The following is a 24,733-nucleotide window of genomic DNA, read 5'->3' on the forward strand; positions in this document are numbered from 1 at the left end:
TGCTTCCAGTTTGTGTTCCATAGTGGAATGCAAGCAATGGAAGTGCAGCTCCAGCCAACAGTGTGAGCTAAACCGAGCCAGGCTTGCTGCAGTCAGTGACAGTGTGTGCTGGCCCAGCCGAGGGGACTATGCGACCGGCATTGCGGGAACTTACCCACTGTCCCAATCCACCCTTGATAGTAGCAATAATTTGTGCCCTTTTTATTAGACTAACAATAATATACATAGTTTACATACACACACATGCTGTAAATATATATATATATATATATAATATATATATACATACATCTACATAGTGTACACATACAGAGTGTACATAAACAATCCTATACATAGAATACATTTATCTATGCATAGCATGCATACACAAATACCTATACATAGAAAACATATCCATAGTATATACATACAGTACATACATACATATGCATAGCATACACATACAGTACATACATACATACATGCATGCTTACACACACATACATACATTACATATACATAGTATACACATGCATAATTACATATACATAGTATACACATAATTATTATACATACATATACAGTGTATATTCTATATACATAGTACATAGAATAGGATGCTGGCAGGGAGAAGGTTACAAGACAAGAGGGTCTGTTACATTCCAGAGATAAGGCTTCCAGGGATTGGGATGCACAGAAAAGGGACATGTGTAGGTGTGTGTATTGGGCGGTTACATTTACTAACTTATTAATGTCCTTTATTACCTGCAGCCATTTACTGGAGACATGAAGCAATCCATGATGCATAGTATACAGCAGCCCCCAGCCAACCTCACACTCACTGTAGTGACTGTCAGAGTGCAGGTAGCTCTGTGCAGGAAGAAGGAAGTCACAGCAGGAGTCTGTGGAAAGAGAGAGATAGAAGAGGGGGGCATGTCTAGGAGAGACAAACATACCTCATTGGTGGTTGGTCCTGGGGGAGGGGCAGCAACTAACACCAGCCGGGACTCTGCAGACAAGACTGCAATCAAACTCATAGTGAGCAGCATGGGATGCCTGGCCATAGGTGATGTGAGGCAGCCCAGTGCAGGGGAGGAGTGATCAGCAGCCGGGTCAGTTAACATAACAGCCTGCTATAATAAACTCTGCCGGTGACGTGCTAGGCCCTGCCCTCTCACAAAAGAGGGTGTGGCTATGAAACACCAGGGCCAACCGGAGATATCCCCGAATCCCCAGCACCCCAGTCCAAGCCTGTCCTCATATCTGTATTGGATAGTCAGTATAAAGGCATTTTCTAGGCAAATAATAACTTCTTGTTTAATGTCCTGGTATAGGTGAGAAATTTCTGTTTTGGTAAAATAGAATGAAAGTGGAATTTGGTAGTGTGATCTCAACTAATCTGCGAAAACCAGACACATTGATGGTGGTCATTGGATGCATTTCTAATGCTAACATAGCCATTCTGGCTACAGCGATCTACTATGCAACATGATGGGGGCTGTCATACTTGATTCCTTTTGCAATTGTTTGTTTCACAGTATTGTTATTTGAAACTACCAGTCTTCTTAGTCCCATTCTGTAATAAAGGTTCAAACCAGCAGCAGCAGCAGCATTTATAGAGTGCAAGGATTCTTCTTGGGAATTGTGGATTGGATTTCGGGAGTCAGTTTGGCTTTTCAAATTGATGATGATGGTATTGATAGTGGCAATTGCATTTGCTGGAATCTATCCCTGCTGCTGGTAGCTGATGCTGTACTGCTTGTATCTGATTATCCAGATTTTGATAAACAACTTGAATGAACTATCTGCTAATCAAAAAACAGGGAAGAGGTACCTAGATGGTTAACATACTTACCTCTAATAACTAAGACACTACAAATACTACAGGATATGGGTAAAAAGACTTCCACATGGAAGAGGTGATTTTTTTTTGGTCTTTTGCCTAGGCATGTCAATGTGCATCTTATGTCGCTGGTGGCTGACTAACTTTGACAAAAACAACATCATTCTCTTTAATTTTTACATTTTTTCTTGTGTAACACAATAATAATCATCATCAGTGTAAGATAGACTATGATCCTCCTTATCCTGTTGCACAGTTTAACTTCCAAGATAGCATAAACAATTTATTTGTCTAAAACATCATCATCATTACATTTACTACTACCCATCCTAACATTGATAGAGGGTTTATAAATGGTGGAAGGAGGCTTCTCTACAGTAGGATTATAGTGTCAGAATCAGTAATGTCAGACTCACACATAACACTTGTGTAAACCCTTAAACATTCCTTAGGAAACTGTGAAGTGTGTGAACACAGTTTGTTCTTCAGCCTTAGTGTTATTTTGTGCACTGATTTGTCTGTTTTATAAGCAAGACATCTAGAGTCAGAATGAGAAGGTGGTGCATGCGAAGTTGTATCCCCTTTTCTGTTTTTTTGTTAAGTATGACCACTCCATTGCATGCACCTAGAGAGTACTGTCAAATTGATTTAAGCAGCTTCCACTTTGTTGTTTTTTGCTGTTTTGAGAGGCATAGATGGAACCAGCATTTGAAGGGCAAGCTGGTTCTTATAGTGCTAATTGGAGGTCCTAGGTATGCCTCCCTGGTAAGCTGGCTCTCAAATTGGATGTATTTCTGTATGTGCCTTTATCATGAGGCCTTAAAATAGACAATTACATGGCCCAGAGTGGGTACTGTTATCATGCAGTGTAGGGACCACCAGTTATCAGAGAAGCCATGAAGTTGGCCTGGTGGCTTACCATGCAACAAATATCTCTGAATTTCTATTACCATATAGTTTTCAAGTATTGTTGCAGGTACAATTTAGTGTGCTGTGGGACATCTGGGGGACATCCCCTTTATGTTTTTTGGTTAGTATGACCTCTCCCTTTCATGCATCTGAAGAGTACTGCCAAATTGATATGAGCTGCTTCCACTTTGTTGTAGAAGGTTCATGACTACCGTATGCTTGGTCCTAGCTTTTGAAATAGGCATCCTAGAGCAAAAAAGAGCAGGAGGCGGCCCAAAACTCACAAAGAAAGTCCATAGTCTGGGATTTTCCTTGCCACTGCATGTGGTGTATTTCATGTTGACAATATTACATTTTTCAGCAGTAACATTTTCCTTTATAGAGATATTTTTTTCTTAATGATTGACACACTTTGTTTAGATTTGGAGTGCCCTTTCTTTCACCTTACTCTTGCCACTTGACCTTCCTTAAAAGTAGATGTTGAAGAAATACAGTGCTATGACTGTCAGCACTAGAACTGGGATGTTCCTCTAGTTCTATAGACTGACTCATGATTGATTTACACCAGGATAGTCATAAAGCAACTGTATAGTACTTGAACATGTAACTACCACCACACCAGGTGAACATGCAATTAGATACTGTAGTGAAATGATGGACTGTTACCTCTACCATGCAGTTTTATAAAATATCTTTTAAACTATTTTCAACTTTTATTATTTTGGGGTGCAGTTGATGGGGCTACATCACCCAATAAGCACAGTAATATATGATGCCTCTCGAAAACACACAATAGAATATCTAAATTGAATTATAAAAGACCTGAGATTTGTTTTAAAACAAAAAAAGATGTCTTCATTGGGGTGCAGTTCACTCAAACACAGCACAGTAAGTTTTGATCATCTAAGATTGACATTATATATATATATATATATATATATATATATATATATACTAGGGGTGTGCACCGGCCACTTTTCGTGTTTTGTGTTTTGGTTTTGGATCTGGATCTTTCTTCGCATTTTGGATCTGGATTGGTTTTGCCAAAACCACCCTTCCGAGTTTTGGGTTCTGGGTTTTGTGTTTTGGATCTGTATTCTTTTGAAAAAAAGCATAAAAACAGCTAAAATCACATAATTTGTGGGTTTTTCTGTTCCTATGCTATTATTAACCTCAATAACCTTAATTTCCACTCATTTCCACTCTATTCTGAACACCTCACACCTCACAAAAGTGTTTTTATGTCCAAAAGGTTGTACCGAGGTAGCTGGATGACTATGCTAAGCGACATGAGTGGGCGGCACAAACATGTGGCACATCTAGGAGTGACACTGCAGTGGCAGACAGGATGGCAGTTTGAAAAACTAGGCCCCAAAAAGTACATAATGCAAAGAAAAAAAAGAGGTGCAAGATGGAATTGTCCCTCCCACCCACCATTATGTTGTATAAACAGGACATGCACACTTTAACAACCCAATAATTTCAGTGCCAGGGTCTGCCACATGACTGTGGCTGAAATGATTGGTTCGTTTGGGCCCCCACAAAACAAGCTGGCAATTAATCTGTCCCTGCACAAACTGGCTCTACGGAGGCAAGATGTCATCCTCATCCTCCTCATTCACCAATTCCTCACCCTCTTCAGTGTTGTATACATCCTCATCCTCACAGAGTATTAATTTGTCCCCGCTGGAATCCACCACCACAGGTCCCTCTGTACGTTATGGAGGCTGGTCTTCCTGGAAGAGTTGATAATTCATTTTTATGAACATCATCTTCTCCACATTTTGTGGAAGTAACCTCCTACACCTTTCGCTGACAAGGTTCCCGGCTGCACTAAACACTCTTTCGGAGTACACACTGGAGGGGGGGCAACTCAGGTAAAATAGAGGCAGTTTGTACAGGGGCCTCCAAATTGCCTCTTTTTCCTGCCAGTACATGTACGGACTTGCCTACTTGGATGCTGTCACCGATGTAATCCTTTAACAGACAGACGCACGCTTGTCGCTGCTGCTTTGAGGATGCAGGTGCTACTACAGCCCACACAATTCACAAATAGAGAAATAAAAGAAGAATTTTTTTATTGTTTGTGGAGTGCACTTTGAGGGTTACACCACCCTTTAACAGACAGATGCACGCTTGTCGCTGCTGCTTTGAGGATGCAGGTGGAATCTAGACGGGATTTGGAACCGGGGACACACTACCTCCATCAATTGTCTAAATACCACTGCACTAATGGTGGATACCGGATGCACGTCTAACACCAACATAGCAGTTAAGGCCTCAGTTATATGTTTTGCTTCAGGATGACTGCTGTCGTACTTCATCCTCCTCGCTAAGGACTGTTGGAGGGTCAATTGTTTAATAAAAGTAGTGGTGTTCCTACTTCCTCTCTGGGATGATTAACAACTTCCAGCATTAGCAACAGCACTAGGAGGAAGTGGTTCTTGATCTTTCCCTATTTTATTTTTATCAGAGAAAGTTTGGTCCTCCATTTATGTTATATTGATATATACGTGCGGCTAAGGTGCACACAAACACAGAAAATATTTTTTTTTTGTTGAAGACTAGTGCACTTTGTGGGTTACACCACCCTTTAAGAAATTAGCTAGCCGGCCATTTACTTATGGGACACAGGCGCACGCTTGGCGCTGCTCCTTTGTTGATGAACGTGCAGCCACAGTGCACACAATTCACAAACACAGAAAATATTTTTTTATTTTGTTTGGAGTGTACTTTGGGGGTTACAGCACGCTTTAATGGTCAAGCCAGATGGCCCTTTACTTATGAAACAGGCGCACGTTTGGCACTACTTTGTTGATGCACGTGCGGCTACAGTGCACACAATTCACAAACACAGAAAATATATATTTTTTTGTTTGGAGTGAACTTTGGGGGTTACAGCACCCTTTAATGGACAAGCAAGCAGGCCCTTTACTAATGGGACACAGGCGCACGCGTGGCACTGCTCCTTTGTTGATGCACGTGCAGCTACAGTGCATACAATTCACAAACACAGAAAATATTTTTTTCTTTTGTTTGGAGTGTACTTTGGGGGTTACAGCACCCTTTAACGGACAAGCCAGCTGGCCCTTTACTTATGGGACACAGGCGCACGCTTGGCGCTGCTCCTTTATTGATGTACATGCAGCCACAGTGCACACAATTCACAAACACAGAAAATATTTTTTTATTTTGTTTGGAGTGTAGTTTGGGGGTTACAGCTCCCTTTAATGGACAAGCCAGCCGGCTCTTTTACTAATGGGACACAGGTGCACGCTTGGCGCTGCTCCTTTGTTGATGCACGTGCAGCCACAGTGCACATAATTCACAAACACAGAAAATATTTTTTATTTTGTTTGGAGTGCACTTTGGGGGTTTCAGCACCCTTTAACGGTCAAGCCAGCCGGCCCTTTACTTATGACACAGGCGCACGCTTGGCACTACTTTGTTGATGCACGTGCGGTTACTGTGCATACAATTCACAAACACAGAAAAAATATATATTTTTTAACTTGGGGGGAGCACCCGTGATGGACAGAGCACCCTCTGGACAACACTACAGCACCCCTTTAGGACTGGGACACTGCACAGGACTTTGGAGTCGACACAGCCCCTATGGACAACTGACTGCACAACACAGTCCAGCAAGCCCCTATGGACTTTGGAGGAGTGGACACAGCCCCTATGGACAACAGCAGCACAGCACAGCACAACACTACACTACACTACACAGCTCAGCCAGCCCTAACTCCCACCCTCCCTCTTCACTGTCCACAGCCGAGTGAGAAAATGCCGCTGACGCGGGTACCTTATATAGGATTCAAAACCCGCGAGACCCGAAAGGCGGGATAATGACGTTTTGCCTCGATTTCAGATCCGAGTCTGGCGGGAAAAGTCGAGCCTGACTCGGATCGGCCTCGGATCGGGGGGCTCGGACTTCAGAAATCCGAAACCGCTCACCCCTAATATATACTCTCACTTCAAATATGTACACATTGCATACAGATCAGACCTTCAAATACAAGCAGAAGCCTGTGCAGATTGCTAGCTATAATGTCTGTCCCTTTAACTCCCCTGCACATATAAAGCCTGAAAGACTATTTTTCTGTCCACCAAGTAACAACACTGAGCAAGTTTAATCTTTGGTTAGCTAATCTTAAAGTCACAATATTGTCTCTGCCCCTAATGCAGAAGATATATATACCCTTAAATGTGCACATTGTTGGCCTGATTCAGAGTTGGACGCTATTGCAAATGTAATTTTTGTAGCTGTTGATATATGAAAATATGCTAATGCAGCAGTGGATGGGACTTGTACTGAGATGCCCACTTGAGCCATTGCAGCTGTCTGCAACTGCGTACACATACACATCGGACGCAGATCAGGCAAACATCAACTCCTCTATGGTCACTCAGAATGGCCACCGTAACTGAGATGTTGGAGTAATGTTAACTGCATATTGGATTGTATATGCAAGATATGACATGCCCCTAAAACAGCTGAGACACAACAGAATTTTTTGCCAACAATCCATTTGCCTCACCCAAACACTCCCTGCCTGTCAATCACACTGCATTTAAAGACTTGCAGCATGTGACTACAGTAATTTACCATGACAGTGTGCACAGTGTCTCAGATGAATGCGCAGTGGCAAAAAATAGCTCCATTTGCAAAAACATTGGCATAGCATTCAAATCTGAATCAGGCCCAATATGTGCAACTCAGACAATGAAATACAACCAGCAGCCTGTGCAAATTATTAGCTAATGTATCTATACCTTTATCTCTCCTTGACATGTACAGTTTAAAGACTGTGCTTCTCTGTCCACCAAGACACAACACTGAGTAAAATAGATCATTGGTTAACGTGGCTTGAAATCTTATCACAATAATGTCTGTCTCTGCACTAATGCACAATATAAACTGCATTGTAGATAGAGATACCCTTGTGAAAAAGTGCTGCTCACGTCAACAAACATACACAGGAGCCAGTATTGCAGATTTATTTGTAGTATCTGACCCTCACAGACCCACATATTAAAGATACCTTCTTTTACACCTATTTACTCACTCCAATCACCTACTACTCCCTCTAGTGGTGACTATTGCTGCACAGCTATAGCCCACTATCCTCTCCATGCACTCTCCTTGTAAAATGACAAATGAAATAATGATCGAGGGACTTATATCCAATTCCAAAACCTGTGAGTTCCAATTCCAGTGAAATTAAATTTTGCCTTGTTTTGAGAACCAAATTTGACTGTAGGAGGCAAGCATGACTTGGTTCTACTCAGAAATCCCAAATTTGGTACTTTTAGATATCTACAAATCCAAAACGCTCATAAAAAGTAGTTTTTAGGATTAGATCAAGAATTTTCAAGAAAAAGTCTGTCTAGGCCTGTGTAGTAAGCATTATTGCTTAGGAGACATCTGGTGTATTCAAGACCATTGTATTGAGGTATGTTTGTGTACAAACTGAGTATGTCAACAGTACATAAAAATACAGGAAAGTTCCCCAGTGAGAATGTTTGTAGTTTTAAAATGGAATTTGTTGTATCTTTGAGGAAAGTTATCTATGCCTGTTTTATCATTTGTAGGTAGGCATCCAAATATTTGGAGACATTTTATTAGTATGATCCCATGGCCGAGATGATTGGCATTCTTCGAGCCTTTTTTATTTTTTGTGAAGACTAGACATTGTATAGAGGACAGGTGTCACAGGAGTTTCCTTTATATAAAGATTTGTCTCTTTTGATAGTGATAATGCTTTTTTTCTGTAGCTGCAGTCAATATAACATGCAGTCTATTTTTAAAAATTAAAGTTTACTTCCCCTCCAGTTTATTGTACACTATCGTATAAGACAACTGATTGTAAATTTAATTGGACCACAATACCACACCACATGTTGACAGTTAGTATAACCACATCTATGTATCCACTTAAATATTTTAAGTATTTCTAATCTGTGTTAGAAAGATTGGAAGGACTGATAATACATCCTCTAACAGGGGTATTCAATATGGGAGCGAAAAGTCGATGGTGGACTTTTCACTCCACATAGTAGATATTCCTGGGATAAAGTATCGGGCGCGCGCCCGCTTTATCCCCGTATTCAATTTGAAAGCTACAAAAATGGGACCCGGCGAAGTAGGATCCCCGTATTCAATTTGAAAGCTACGAAAACGGGACCTGGCGAAGTAGGACCCGGCGAAGTAGGGAGATCACTATGGGTACCCCTGTTTTAGCCTGCAAATGAAAGTAGGTGTTTTTTCCCCTCAAGTGATGCAGAAGAGCACTTAGGGTTTTTTTTTTCGTTTTTTTAAGTAGTCCCATCAAATTTGGGGAACAAAATTGTGAAAATGGGTACTAGCGTATTTTTAAGTCCCAAAAGTCTTTATTCAAAAATTCTGCAAATCTGCACCTGCCGCTAATAACCGATTCTAGAAAACACCTGCCACATATTTGCAGAATAGCCCTGAACCTATTTCCCTATTTTTAAAAAAAAAATTAAAATTTTTTTTTTCACCCCAAATTTTCAATATTTGACACAGTTTTAAAATGACATTCCCAGGGATCTAGGCTATTGTTTTTTAAGTCTGCACCCATAAACCTCTGCACTTTTTTTCGCCACCTATTCAGTGGTGAAAAGTTATCCCCGTTTTTTTTCAAAGACTTTTCAAACCTGCAAAAATACTTTGAAATTGAATATGGTGTAAAACCAAAACCAGCGAAAATTACATCATTGGTGCGAAATTATCGCAAAAACTGACTTTTTGCTCCAAATTGAATTGCTCTCTAAGTTGTCTATGTGATAGATTGTATACTATACTTTCCATTTGTACTGTTTTTTTGGCCTCCCTCGCCCACTGGCTCTTACTATTGGTAGGGATTCTCCTTCAGTATCTTTATTTGCAAGTGTTTTTACCCCTAGAGGGGGCTTCTGTTCAGTCTGGACCTAGCACATTCTATATCACTTGCAGATTATATACCACCACCAGATATATCATCCAGTGGGAACATTTAAATTGATTTTTAGGACCTATTTTAGAATGTCTTGTTGTAGATTTTTTGGTATTTACCCACCTGTAAACTTCACAGTATATTCTGCATAGTCTCTATTGATGGTGTTTAATTTCTCTTTTTTGAACTTGATAAGCTTTTTTCTATAATTAACCACTTGGACAGTTTATTTCTCAATGCAGTTAATGAATCTGCAGCTAATTTTTCTCTATGCTGTATTTAAAATAAGAAAATATTTTCTCTGACTAGTGAAAGCTCTCCTACTGACTCCTCTATAACTAATAAGATCAGGATGAGCATTTATTAAGAATATCTGCCAATCTCCTGCAGACGTTCTGATTATATTGGCAAATTGTTGATATGTTATGTATTTTGAATCATCTAGGGATTTTCTTATCTTTAAAATACTGTAGTCAGATATGGTCACACCATGGAGAAGATATTCAAATTCTTGTGTTCCAATTTTAGCAGTTGTGAATAAAAGTGATCAGTTGATTCATCACCACCTGCTTGCAGCAAATTTTCTTTAAATAGAATATTTTCAGCATCAGAATCAGAGCAAGAGAAAATGACTCCTATAGGAAGATTCAAACTGGAAAAACTACAAATTTCTTTTGGTTCAGGAAAGTGAGACATTACCCACTTTAGAAAAAAGTCACAACATGCAAATGTAACACCTGAGGTGGTATAGGAAAATAGCAGGAGTGACTAGCATTAGAGGTGGACATAGTGATAAACTCTCTTATACATGAGAATGAAGCCAGACGTATAGATGTATACACCATTTAAACAAGGTCTATCTGGATGGTTTAAATGAGACTTTGACACTAAATCGTTTTTTTTAATGATTGCGATGTCTGAGTTGCGGAGCCTCTGATGACATCATCCTAGTGTGCCAGGAAGTGTGCAGTAGCATGTAATAGCCACTGGTGGTGATCATCTATGGACTTATGTTTATTTATTATTATTGAAAGTTATGTGTAAATAAAACTGAACTGAATTATATATAGTACAATGATAGAACACAGGCACTACCCAGTATTGTACACTTGGTATTAGTAAAATATACAGATTCAGACAGTGTATATTAAAACCAAAAGAACAATAAATGTAAATTTGTTTAAGAATCCTTAGATCATTGTCCAGCCTTAGTTATGCCTCTCTAATATATTAGTGGATTGCTGCTTGTCCTCCGATAAAGCGACATTGGCAAATCGGAAATTGATTTAAACTAAAGATAGTTAAAGGAAAGACTTGCACCTCATTGTGTAATACATTTAGTGCTGCTGGTAATATGCAAAAATACACTTTTATCTGCTTATCTGTAGATATTACGGGCCAGATTTCCCTCCAAGGATATATTCTGCTCTCAGCTTCTTGTCTCCAAATTCAACTGTGGACAATAGTATTATCCAATGATAATGAGATCAGTAAAAAAGAGAGGAAATCAATAATAATGTAATCCCAGGGATACAAAGGGATCAAGCAGTGAGATAATGTGCTCCAGTGCTCTGAGTGTAATTTCTGCATACCATAAAGATATTCTTTAAGGCTTATCTGTTGCAAGTAGTGAATCCTCTACATATTATTGCATCATACACTCATACAACACATGCTATTAAAGGATTTTCTCACATAGTGTGACATTGTATGGTTAAAAACAAAGTATTCCACACAGACATAGGTAATAAAAACATGCAAGAAATATGAAAAAAGAAAAAGAGAATATGTAGCAGACAACTTGTTCTGTAGTAGGTAGTTTGAAAGGAAAGGAACCTCTAGGACTTAGAACAAAAGTATTTAGTATACTCATAAAGAGCACTATATTCGGTATCAAATTAATTTTAATTATGTATATAATATCAACAATAATTATATATATATATATATATATATATATATATATATCCCACCAGACACTCTATGGAAAGAAGCAGACGGCACTCCATCAGTCTTGTTCAAAATAACTTTAGTGCATAGAAGAAGCCAAAATTTCAAAGCCGGAATGGCCTTGTCATCAGGGTGTGCATAAACAATAAAATGCAACGGTGCTTACCTTATATACCCATAAAGAATGAAGAAGTGAAGAGGATGTTCACTCACTTCTCCATGCTCTGGGCGCCTCTGAATAATTACATCATCAATCTGCATCTCAACGCTGGGCCTTGTGGGGCAGTGACCAAGGACGCTGTTGGTCCCATCCAGACAGCGACAGGGGTTGGCAACCCACTGCGGCGTCTCAGACACGGTGCGCTAAAGTGGACAAGAGTGAGATACTAAATATAAAAAGTGCATCAAGACAAGTATAAATTATATAGTTATAAAGTGCAATAATTATGGGGCTGTGCCGGAGCCTCCTGCCACGTCAAATTAAAAGGACAAAATGAAGATCATTGAAGATCTTGAAGATGAAGATCATTACAGCAATATAGGGAGGACAAAAAATTAAAGGAACAGAAGATAATCCAAACAATAATGTTACAATCAATAATGTTGGCCCAGAACCTAATATCTCTATCACAAAGCTGAGTGAATGTACATACTAGATAAGTGATTACATTAGAGCCGACAAACAGACATAGGAATGCCCTATATATCTGGGAGCCAAGGTTCAAAAAACTGTGATCTCAGGGGTAATACTATATGCCACTAAGGAACAGGACGCAAGAGACACTAGATATAATGCTCCAAATTCAACAATGATGACAATATAGAAAAATTTTACAATAAGTTGCTCCAATGAATACTGTAAGCAATTACATAAGTAGCAAATCAGTGTCATTATAAAAATGCTGACCATAGGATTTTATCATTTAAACCTTTAGGATGGATCGTGTCCAGCATTACAATCCACTTGGATTTTAATTTAAGTAATTTGTTGGCTCGATCCCTCCCTAAAGTTAGCTGGGGTACATGATCTATAATTTTTTACCGAAGACTAGACAGTTGGTGACAGTTGGTGATTAGCTGCCTTAAAATGGCATGCTACGGGCTGGTCTGAATCTCTGCCTTGAAGAGCCAGTTTGATGGATGAATGATGTGTCACTGTCACGACCCTGTCTAGTTGTCACCATTTTGCCTTGAGACTTACCCCTGTCAGCAGTCCCATGGATCTGTGTTTGTAGTTCTCCTGGGGGATCTGCTCTGACTTCTCTATGCATTCTTGTCACAGTGATTATTGCACCTGATCTCTCCTGTCTGTGAGCACTGCTAGCCCTGATTGGAATCGCAGGTGTGGTTCTGATTCTCAGAGCTGCAGAGATGAATACTCCCTATGCATGTTGTGCCTTCCACCACTCTGAATGCTACTGCCAGACCATCTGTCCGTATCCACCAATTGCTGCCAGACCCAGGGTATATATATCCTCCCCTGATAGCATTCTGGGCCTGAACATCTCGTATTCCCGTGGTGTATGGTTGATGCTGTTTCTGCGTTCTAATGTATCCCTGAAACCTGCTACACCAACCCATGGTGCTATCCAGAAAACCTGTTACAGCTATACCTGGTACCCAGACATCCTGTTACAGCAATACCTGGCCTGTGCTCTGCTGCTAGCCCTACTCCTGGTTGGTCCCTGGCACTCTGTAAACCTGCATCGTGTCACCCTGCCTTGCTTCCTGCTGTGGATCAACTCCTGCTCCTTTTACCTACCTATTCCCTCCCTGAACCTAAAATTCCCAGACCTACCCATTCCCTTCCTGAACCTGTAATTCCCAATTATCCAATCCTGCCTGCACCGGAGTTCCAACGTTTGTCACAGCATTTCCAGATTACCCTGTTTAGTCCTCATCTCAGCATTACCTGACTTCCCTTCAGCCATTGTCACATTATTCCAGTCCAGAGTCAAGTTCCTGTCAAATCAGTTCTATCCACGTTATTCCAGTCCAGAGTCAAGTTCCTGTCAAATCAGTTCTATCCACGTTATTCCAGTCCAGAGTCAAGTTCCTGTCATATCAGTTCTATCCACGTTGTTCCAGTCCAGAGTCAACTTCTTAGTTCATCAGTTCAATTCAACAAGTCTTCCTGCCGGTCCCTGTCCGGTTCCTCCAGTTCCTGTCATTTATCATCAAAGGCAGTTTTCACTGCTACACAAATCTTGTAAGTAGAGCTATCTAATTCACCCATGGTTCCGGTCCAGCCGGCCTCCAGAGAATCCAGTTCATCACCTGAGACAGGTAACTCACAAGCACCAATCATGACAGTCACCATGCGCTCTTTAAACATTCTTGTGGTTTTTCCAATGTAGCTCAAACCACATGGGCATGTATGGAAATAGACAACATATTTAGAGGTGCATATTAAAACACCTGCTTAGTGGATTTGGGTGAACATGGGGAAGATGCCGGTCTTATAATTGCAGTGAGACATAAGTGCAAGCTGAACAAAGTTTTGGATGCAATTGGACTACACTGATGAAATTGATTTTTTAGCAATCCTTAGCTGGGACTTGTTGTTCTACTAAAAATTGGTAAAAGCTGGACATATTAGCATACTAACTTTGTATTGTTGGATGGATATATATATATATATATATATATATATATAAAACAGTACAGGGCACAGCAGCAGAGCGGCCGAAAACCCTGGTGCTGTCACACTTACCCACCCCTGCACAGGGGGACACACTGGGTCAGTAAGCGGTGAGCGGTAGGGATCATGTCTCCAGGTAGATGGCAGCAAAGGCAGGGGGAAATTAATGAAACTACACCTCCATGGCTTCAAGAGCAGTGGGCTGTACTGATGAGACACAGTAGGAGGTGATAGCAGAAAGTGGCCAAAAAGGCATCAGCAAGAAGAGGCGGTTGTACATCTTCCAACTTCTATCATTAATACCAAAACTCCTGCTGCCTTTGTGTGTGATGCCTTGTCCTGGAGTGAAGCCACTGTGCTGAGCCACCTGTGCCTGCCCACGGGGAGCATGTTCCCGGCCGGCTGTGTGTGAGTGGCTCCCTCCCTGGTGCACATTTCTGTTGCCATCTACCAGATATTTCACACAGCTGGACCCACTTGTGTACTGAACAGTACACCAGCCAGGGGACCCCCCTGCAGTTCCTGGAGACCATGCAGCCCAGTACCGAGCAGCCTGCGGAACTGGGAGAGAAAACATTGCGGTCTATGTAGATAAAAATTTCAGACAGACTGTGAGATGAAGCCCCTGGCTGACTGATCCCTCACATATGAAACACAGGGTGGCTATGTGTGCTGTGTGCCAGCTGTGACTGACAGCTCTCTTTGGGAAGTAAATGTAAACTATGGTCAGGGCAGGTCCAGGAATATGGAAGTGTCCATGGACACACTGGGTAAGAAAGATGAGTAGAATGGCCCTAATCATGTCTCCAAATGAAGGCCAGTGGAGGGCAGGGGGAAATGCGCAGATATCCTGGCAGCAGTGGTGCCACCCAAGATCAGGTAGAGGCTGATCTCCAGGTGTCAGACAGACTGAAACTGAAACTATGGTCAGGGCAGGTCCAGGAAGATGGTGGCATCAGCCAGCCTCATGTGTCCCCCTCACCTTCCACTACCATATATGTATAATATACCATGTACATCTCCTAACACTTCACATATGTATGTCATATATATATAGATATATATATATATATATATATATATATAATCTCTACTAATATATACATGTCCTGTCATCCAAACATCCTAATATATCCAATACATGTCCTGTCACCTCATACATATGTCATATACACCTGCTAATATATCCTATACATGTCCTGTCTCCTCATATGGTACATAGGAGAGACCAGCACGGGGAACTGCCAAGTTGACATGGCAGTGCCCCCTTCTCAGTGCCATCACTGCCCCCTCCACTAAGTGTAATGTAACTACACAGCAATGCTTTCCTCCTCATTTTACACACTGTGCTGCATATAGAAACAGCAGCAGGTCACCCGCACTACTGGCGGGGCGGCTCAGTCACTGGTACCCACCTGTAGCTGGTGGTGGTGTCTGAGGATTTTCTTCATCAGCAGCGCAACAACAGAGGGAGGGAAGGGTGCACTGAGCTGGTTGTCAATGTCACGAGTGCGATGGGTACTGTAGTTCCACAAAGGACGTGATACTCAGTTGAAGCAATAACTAAGCAGCATGCAAGGAACTACAACTCCCAGAGGACCTAATGTGCAGCACACTCAACTGTCCTGAATTTGTGCAGCTTTTTTTATTTATTTATTGTGTCAATGTCATGCTTGGGCACTCGATGACAGGTGAAGGATGGAGAAAAGAATGTAAAAATTATATTTTCTGTGTGTATTGTGTGGCTGTTCATTGCTGGTGTGTTTCTGGGTGTGTATACATTGTTGATGATATATGAACCACATGGCCTGTTTGTGAAACATTAGTGTGCATGCCTAGCAATTCCATCCTACCCAAATTCACCACCTGACATAGTGTTTGCATGCTTAGCAATCCCATCCTACCCAAATTCATAGCCCAGCATAGTGTGTGCACACTTTGTATCAAATACACATCATAACTGCTCATAGAGGAATTATACTGGGGGTACAGTACATGAGTGAGCTAGGAGGTCTATACTGGGGTAAATTATGTATTATAACTGAGGCACATATGATTGACATGACATCAGATTATAGTGGGGTACATGAGTAAACTAGGTGGTTTATACTAGAGTAAATTAGTATTATTATAGAGGCACACATGATTGATATGGTGAGTAAATTTAAAAAAGCTGTGAAATTCCATAGACAAAAACCTTACGGTTTCACATGTCCCATGAAGGCTTCATTAGATGAGATCTGAAATTTCACAAAACCTACTGAATTTCTGATACACAAATAAAATAAAAAAAATAAATTCTGACCATTAAGGCTGATGCCTTAATGGACATGTTTCTTGCACAATACAGATATGGTATGCCATCACACCCTGTGGTTAACTGCAGATTCAGCACTTTCACAGAGTTAGATTGCTGTCACTCACAAAATGGTGTAGCTGCTAATTCACAGAATTGTGTGCTCATTGGAATACAGACATGCAATCTATGCAACTGATGTCTGAGCAGAAGATAGAGCTATGCAGATGGGATAAGAGTGGTGTGGATGGGGGAAGAGGCAGAGTGGTGTGGATGGGTGAGACAGAAAGGCACACAGAGGGAGGGAAGATTAAGCTGTACAGTGGGGGAAGCCAAAGTGATTCAGATGGGTGGAAAAAAGTGGGGTGGATAGAGGGGGGGTACAGAGTGGCATGAACATGGGAAGACAGAGCAGTGCCGATGGGTAAAGACAGATTGGTGCTGATGAGGGAATACAGACTAGCATAAATGGGAGAACACACAACAGTAGGGATTGGGGAAGACATATTGGTGTGGATAGGGAGGAAAACAGAGTGGTGTGGGTGGGGGGAGATAGAGTAGAACAGTTGCGGGGGACAAAGTGCTGCAGATGGAGGATGAAAGACTGCCACAGATGAGAGAAAGACAGAGCGGCATGGCTGGGGGGAAGGCAGTGCTGCAGATGGAAGGAAACAGAGTGGCACAGATGCAGGGCAGTGTGGATGGGGACAAACAGATTGGAGCAGATGAGCGAACAGACTAGCACAGCAGTAGGGATTGGGGAAGATATAACAGCATGGAGGCATATAGGGGAAGAAAGTGTACAAGCATAAACAGAGTATGATAGTTTTAGCAATTAGGGAGCTAAATGTGTATTCTGAATAAGATGGATGAATGGAGTGAGAAGGATGTGGGAACCAAGTGAGATTGTTGTGGTGATCCAATGGGAAGATTATGGGCACTGAGTGGGATGTGGGTGCAACATAACTGATAAGACTTCAGTTGCATAAACTGCATGTGTTTATTCTAATGAGCACAAAATTCTGTGAATTAGCAGCTCCACCATTTTGTGAGTGAATCTGAATCTGCAGTTAACCACAGCGTGTGATGGCATACTATATCTATATTTTGCAAGGAACATGTCCATTAAGGCATCAGCCTTAATGATCAGAATTTCATTGCTTTTTTGAGTTTGAGTGGCAGAAATTCAATAGGTTTTGTGAAACTTCAGATCATGTCTAATTAAGCCTTAACAGGACATGTGAGATGGTGAGGTTTTTTGTCTATAGAATATATATATCCTACGGAATGAAAATCTTGTAAGTATTTGACAATAAATTATCTGATGAACCCCTATTTTAGAATAGTAAAATCTTTCTGTTTTTATTTGATATTCATGTATATAGATGTTTTCTCTTGTCACATATGTTATCCATTAAGTGATTGCGGTGCTAAATTTTGATTGGAAGCTCTAGGAATAACTAAAGACTAAATGCACCTGGCCACCACACTGCCTGATCCCTCTGAGGAAACTGCTACAGGAAAACCAGCAGAGGAACATGTCAGGGCTGTTCCTGCATATGGTACATTTTGTGGAATAACTTGCTAATCATTTGCCTGGTGTCCATGCTCACCTTTAAACATCAAGCCACTCCTTGCTGCCTGTGTAAGCCGCCACATCCTGGCCACGCTTTACCTCCCTTGCATCACAGGAGAAGGACTGACTCTGAGCTACTGCCCACATATGGGTAAGGTTTGGAAATCCAGGAGGAGTTTGAGACAAGTGCTGGCAGCTGAGAGTTTTAGAAGCTGGTTAAGTAAAGACATTCAAGTTTGCTTTAATCTAAAGGACTGGGCATTTGATTACAATAGAACTCTCTATATTGGAATCTGATTGCTACAGACTAGTTTGTTTGTCAAACTTGACAGGTGTTTAATGCAGTGATATATATTAGGGTTTTTTAAAAGTCACATATGTGAATGCTATATATATATATATATATATATATATATCACCAGAGACAGCGGCACTTAGGTCAATCATAGATCCACAAGTCCAGGTAAGTATATATATATATATATATATATATATATATATATATAATGTTATTGTTGATCTTGTATACCTAAAATACTTTTGTTCTATATAACTTTGGTGTTACAGAGTCACTATATAGGAACTGCTTACATGTAAAGGGGTTCATCAATTTAATAATTGAATTTTAAGAATTATTATTTATATATACTTTAGCGCCTGCATTTTTTATATCTATATTGTATATTGGACTTGCCTGCATGTTACAAAGGAAAGAGTTAACCCTATGACTCAGTTCTGTGTTATTAAATTGAAGATCTCAGTCTGCACAAATTTCACACAGCAAGAGAGTATTTCTGTTAGAAAAGCCCTCCTCCTTCCCCTCTGGAAAGACTGAGAGCAGGGCCCTCCAATCAGAAAGGGGAAGGTAGGAAGGACCAGCAGGGGAGAATTTTGGGATGTAAAGTGTGTACAGTTTTGACTCTCTGGAGGTTGGGTGTCATCCCTTCTCAGTGTCATTGGGAGTAAGTCACTCTGTATGCCCTGCTACAGCTGTTATCACTGGCCAGGTAGGGATGAGATGTAGAGGAACTGGAGAAGACTTTGATGATCTCTGAGTGGACTTTATTATTATAACTCTGCTTGCTGTTTGGTGGATTTCTGTGTCTCCTTGAAAAAAGCTAATTTTGTCTTCATTATAACCTGCTCCGCTGTGTGTTCCCTGAATACGGGATACCCAGGACACCTGGTATACTCACAGTAACTACAAACAAGCAGCTTTCCTTATAAACACAAATAGTCCCAATGCACATTGTCCCCTTAGAACTGATAAAGTCCTAAAACTATGAATTACATTGGGACTCTTTTCCATGGGTCCCGCAATGATTATGTTTTGGCTCAGGTAGATGTTGCCTGGCCATATTGTACTATCTTTGGATTGGCTGTGGTTGTCGAGACCAGGAGAACCAGTGTGTCAGATAAGAGCATATATTTATGCAGGGCTACAACTAGAGAGGGGGGCTAGAGGTGCACATGCACCGGGTGCTGGATTTGAGGGGGTGCTAAAGGGCTGACTCAGCCCCCACATACCCCGCAGTGGCTTTGGGGCTGCAGATTTCATGCAGACTAGCCATCCGCATGGAATCTGCTGAAAACGGCCCTCCAAAAATGGTCGCCGCCTAAGAGGAGATAGATGCTAGAGGTCCTACTGGACCTCTAGTGTCTGTTAGGCCAGCACATACCACATAGCATTCCCGGAAGTACCGGGAACACTGGTGCTGTCGGAAGAAGATGCAGAAAGCTGCATCTTCTCCCGTGAAACCCCTGGCAAACAGCATAAAACCACTGGCAATGAGCGTAAACCCCCTGGCAATGAGCATGAAACCCCTGGCAACGAGTATGGAACCCCTTACAGTGAGCATGAAACCCCTGGCAACAAGCATTGAACACCGGACAACTAGGATGAAACCCCTGGCAACGAGTATGGAACCCCTTACAGTGAGCATGAAACCCCTGGCAACGAGCATGAAACCCAGAGCATGAGACCCCTGGAAACAAGCAGGAAACCCCTGGCAATGAGCATGGAACACCAGACAATGAGCATGAAACCCAGACCATGAGACTCCTGGCTATGAGCATGAGACTCCTGGCAACGAGCATGAAACCCCTGGCAATGAGCATAAAACCCCTGACAATGAGCAGGTAATAAATGTAATTAGAAATCTTACTGTGGGGCATAAAATGGTGTCAGGGGCAAATATGTAAGTGGCACTTTGGTAACAGGCATTGAAGTGTGTGGCATAATGTGTAATGGGCATTATGGTGTGTGGAATAATGTAAGTTACTATACCAGGGACATGTGACTAATGCACTGCCTTATGGAGGAGCAAGGAAAAATCCAGGTACGGGAAGGGAGGGGGCGTAAAATTACTGCCTTGCCCCGGGGGACAGATATCCTAGTTTCGGCCCTGATTTATGTTTCTTGAACATGCATTTTAAACCATTGATTAAATATATTTTTATTGGATTTACTACTATGGTTTGTACTCTTCTATGTATTGTGGATGTCCTATAGAAAGGAAAAGGTGGAACTACACAAACATTAAATTACTGTAAATCTGTATTAATAGGTTACTGCCGAATCAAAACATCTATGGGTGCTGGTGGTTATGATTTGATGATTTAAAGTCTGTGGAGTGTGGCCTTCCTAAGATACCTACTGTACATGCTGTTCTAAACTTAATTAAATAAAAAAAACTTACAATTTCTGATCAGTTTTTGTTTAAATTTAAATAATGGGAAACTGACTTAAAGACAGCAAAGTTGATGAAGAGATGAATGTAACTCGAAAAGAAGCAAAGATAGTCTTAGCACTCATTAATTAATATATATGAATATCAATCAAAATGGTGTACAATTCAACCACACTGGGCCTCACTCAGAGGCCATCTGTATTAAACTACAGTACAGTATGTGTGAGCTTGCCAAAACATATACAGTATAAAAATAAAAACACGGTACTTATGTTAATATTTTGTTTCTATTTATGAAACTTGGCTAAAGTTGTCTCCGCATTGCGAGCATGAACAAAAATACATATATAACAAAAGTTGAACACATCTTGCAGTGCTCATGTTCCCTATCTGTACGTTTGGTTTCATATATGTTATTATCATCTGTGTGTACAGTACTTATACCAGGTCTATGTTATGTCCAAGGGATGTGTCTGAAAACTGTACTGAAGATGCAAGTGATGACGCCATGGGAGCGTGCATAGTGCGTACACACTTGACAATTTGAACAATTCTGATGCATTGGAATTGGACAAATCATTCATATTTGTCTAGTGTGTACACAGCATTCCGCTTATATTTAGGTATACATTGCCAGCAGTTGCATCACTACATTCTCACTGAACTTTGCCTACAAGAGATCTCCCTGTTAGACCACCAGTTACACTTACAGTTGTTACAGCAACTGGAACAGCATACACAGTTCGGCCGATGGTGTGTACTGCGCATGCAGATTCATTTACAGTATGTATGTGTGGCTCAGCATTGCTATCACACTGCAATCACTTACACAGGTACAAAGCCATTGCAGAGTGAGTGACAGGATGTCAGTGTCTGGGGATAGTGTCAGGGAAGTGATCAGAGAAATGCAGGCCTGGATGACTATTGGAATGCCGTTTCCTGGACATGCATAAATTAGCCACTGTGACGCATATGTAGCTTGAGTACTCACTGTGTGCGATGACAGTTGCAATTTCTGAGTCAGGTCAGACCTGCTGTAATTCTACGTGAGGGTCCGATGTTACTTGATGTTGCCAGTGTATACTCAGGTTTGCAAGGTCTTACGGATCTGTGAAAGTGCTAGTGGGCATTTCAATGCTGTGTGAGCAGTTGCAGACATTGGCAAATTTTCATAGCAGAACTGCATGCGTAATCACGGCTGTGATCACAATGGTGATCAGTAGTGAATCAGGCCCTTAATCAGAAAGGGGTCTATTAATCATCACTTAATTTATAGAAAAGTATGTGAAAATGAACACTTTCACATACTTTTGTATAAATTAAGTGACAGAGCCATTCATCAAGTTCCGAAAAAGCATTTTTTTTCGGAAATTGATGATGTTACTGAACGCCATACTGAGAAGCATTCAGCCCCCATTAAATCTTCACAGGCTGCTGTTTACATGACAGCCTGTGAAGATTTACAAGGCATCCACTGCAGCCAGCAGAGGGATCTGTTTGGACCCCTCCCTGCTGTGTGCAACCAACTTGGCTGTTTGTGATCATCCTCCCGTCCACTGTGTCAATCTGGTAAGAGAGAAGACAAGTGAAGACAGGTGAGTGGAAGCATGGAAGGGGAGAAGGGGAGAGTAGGGGAGTAAGTAGGGGGTGGGAGGACAGACCAGACCCCAGGGAAAGCTGAGGGAACATCAGGGGGGAAGAGCGAGGGCGACACACGAGGAGGAGAGAGGACAAGGGTGGGTGGATGACAGAGCGGACAACGGGGAGCAGTACACAGCAGTACGGGGAGAGATGACACAGAGGAGGAGGGGTGTGATCACAGACAGTAGTGGGGGCCACAGACATTGGTGTCTGTGGCATGGAAGGGGGCACAGATACTGGTGGCGGTGGGGAAATCCATAGTGGCAGGTATAGGGGTAAGTAGCACTTTTCTGAATAGCTGACTCCCCAAAAAGAGTGAATGCCTCCAAACATTTTTTTAAACTTGTAGTGAATTTAAAACATAATTATCAAAAGTGATAACTATGTAATGATGAATAGACCGCAAAGGGAGATGTGACTGAAATGCATATACGACTCTGCATTGCTGAATAGGGTAGGTGTTAGCTATGCCCTCCTTGGTGTTACCCACACCCACTTTGCAGACCTCACCTCTGCAGCACTGGTTATGACACCACATCACTAGTCACACCCACTCATGGGTGGTCACAACCCCTGCAGTGGCACACAATAGGCCCTATATTTCAGCTCCATTATATGTGGACCATAATCTCGCACTGGAAGTAATAGAGACTTCTGAAAAAAAAATAACTGCAGCTCATCTTAGTCATTCTGGCTGATAGGACAAGTATTGTCAATTCTAAGATGAGTTAAAACTAAAGATGTGCACCGGATCATTTTTTATGGCTTTGGTTTCGTTGTCAGGTTTTGGTTTTGCCACAATCCTGTGATTAGTTTTGGTATTGGATTTTTTCCAAAAATTTTCAAAAAAAAGCTAAAATTACATAATTTTATTTTTTTTTCCTAGAATTTTAATAACCTCAATAACATTAATTTCAACTTATTTCCAGTCAATTCTTACCACCTCACAGCTCACAATATTTTTTTCAGTCCAATTTAGGCCAAAAGGATGCACCGAGCTAGCTGGCTGACTATGCAACAGAAGTTGGAAGGCACAAACATGGCAGTTCATCTTCCAATATGGCACATCAGTAAACAAATCTTTTAATTAATCAAGAAGTTGCAGCTCAATTCAAACTGCATGTAGCCATAGGGCTTATATATGCACCTGAACAAAGCGGACCAAACAGTACAAACAATACAATTATTCAATTTAATTTTTTTATGTCACAGCTCTATTCTTGCATGGACTGGTGCCACAGGGATTATATATGCACGTGAGCAAAACAAAGCGCACCAAACAGTTAAAACAATACAATTATTTATTTATTTTTTTTTATGTCGCAGCTCTATTCAAACAGCGTGGAGTGAAGTCACAGGACTTATAGATGAATGTAATTGTCTTACTGATGGACACAGCACAGCCAATTCATCAGAGTATAGCACAGCAAACAGCAGCGTGCACCCCCTAAACACATTGACTAAACAGCACAGCCACTTGTGACTTGTGAGTGTGGATACAGCCTATGCAGCAGAGTACAGCACAACATACAACAGTGTGCACCCCCTATATACTACACATTGACTAAGTAGCACAGCCACTTGTGACTTGTGAGTCTGGAGTCTTGACATAGCCTATAAAGCAGAGTACAGCATAGTACTGTGTACCCGCCTATATACACATTAACTAAGCAGCAAAGCCTATACAACAGAGTACAGCACAGCAGCATGCACACCCTATATATATATACATATTAGTACAGCACAGCTGATACAGCAGAGTTAAGCACAGAATACAGTAGAGTGCTTAACAAAGATTTGGCACCGAACCAATCCATTGCACCTTATATAGAATCCAAAACCTGCAAGAATCTGACACTGTGAGGATGGCGTTTTGCCTCGAATTAGAATCCAAGTCAGGTGGTAAGATCCGAGCCACTGCTCAGATATACTCGGATTCCCAATGTTCGGGTGTGTTCGGATTCAAAGGAGTCCGACCCGCTCATCTTTAGATAAAACTAATAAATTATAGTATTTCAGTGACATTTATTTTTCTTGTTGCTAACTTGCTAAAAATAGTAATTGTTTTGATCCACTTACTTTATTAAAGAGGTTATTAATTTATTCTCATCAGAAGGTAAAATTATCCTTCAAGGTTGAGTGATTATAACTGCCCATATATAAATCTCCTGATAAATTGTATCTGTAGGCAGAGTGTGACAGAGATAATTACTAAAGCAAAAATGTAATGCTTTGACCACATT

Source organism: Taudactylus pleione, unplaced genomic scaffold (genome assembly GCF_031769625.1).
Source record: "Taudactylus pleione unplaced genomic scaffold, aTauple2 ptg000296l, whole genome shotgun sequence".
In the NCBI taxonomy this organism is placed as follows: domain Eukaryota; kingdom Metazoa; phylum Chordata; class Amphibia; order Anura; family Myobatrachidae; genus Taudactylus; species Taudactylus pleione.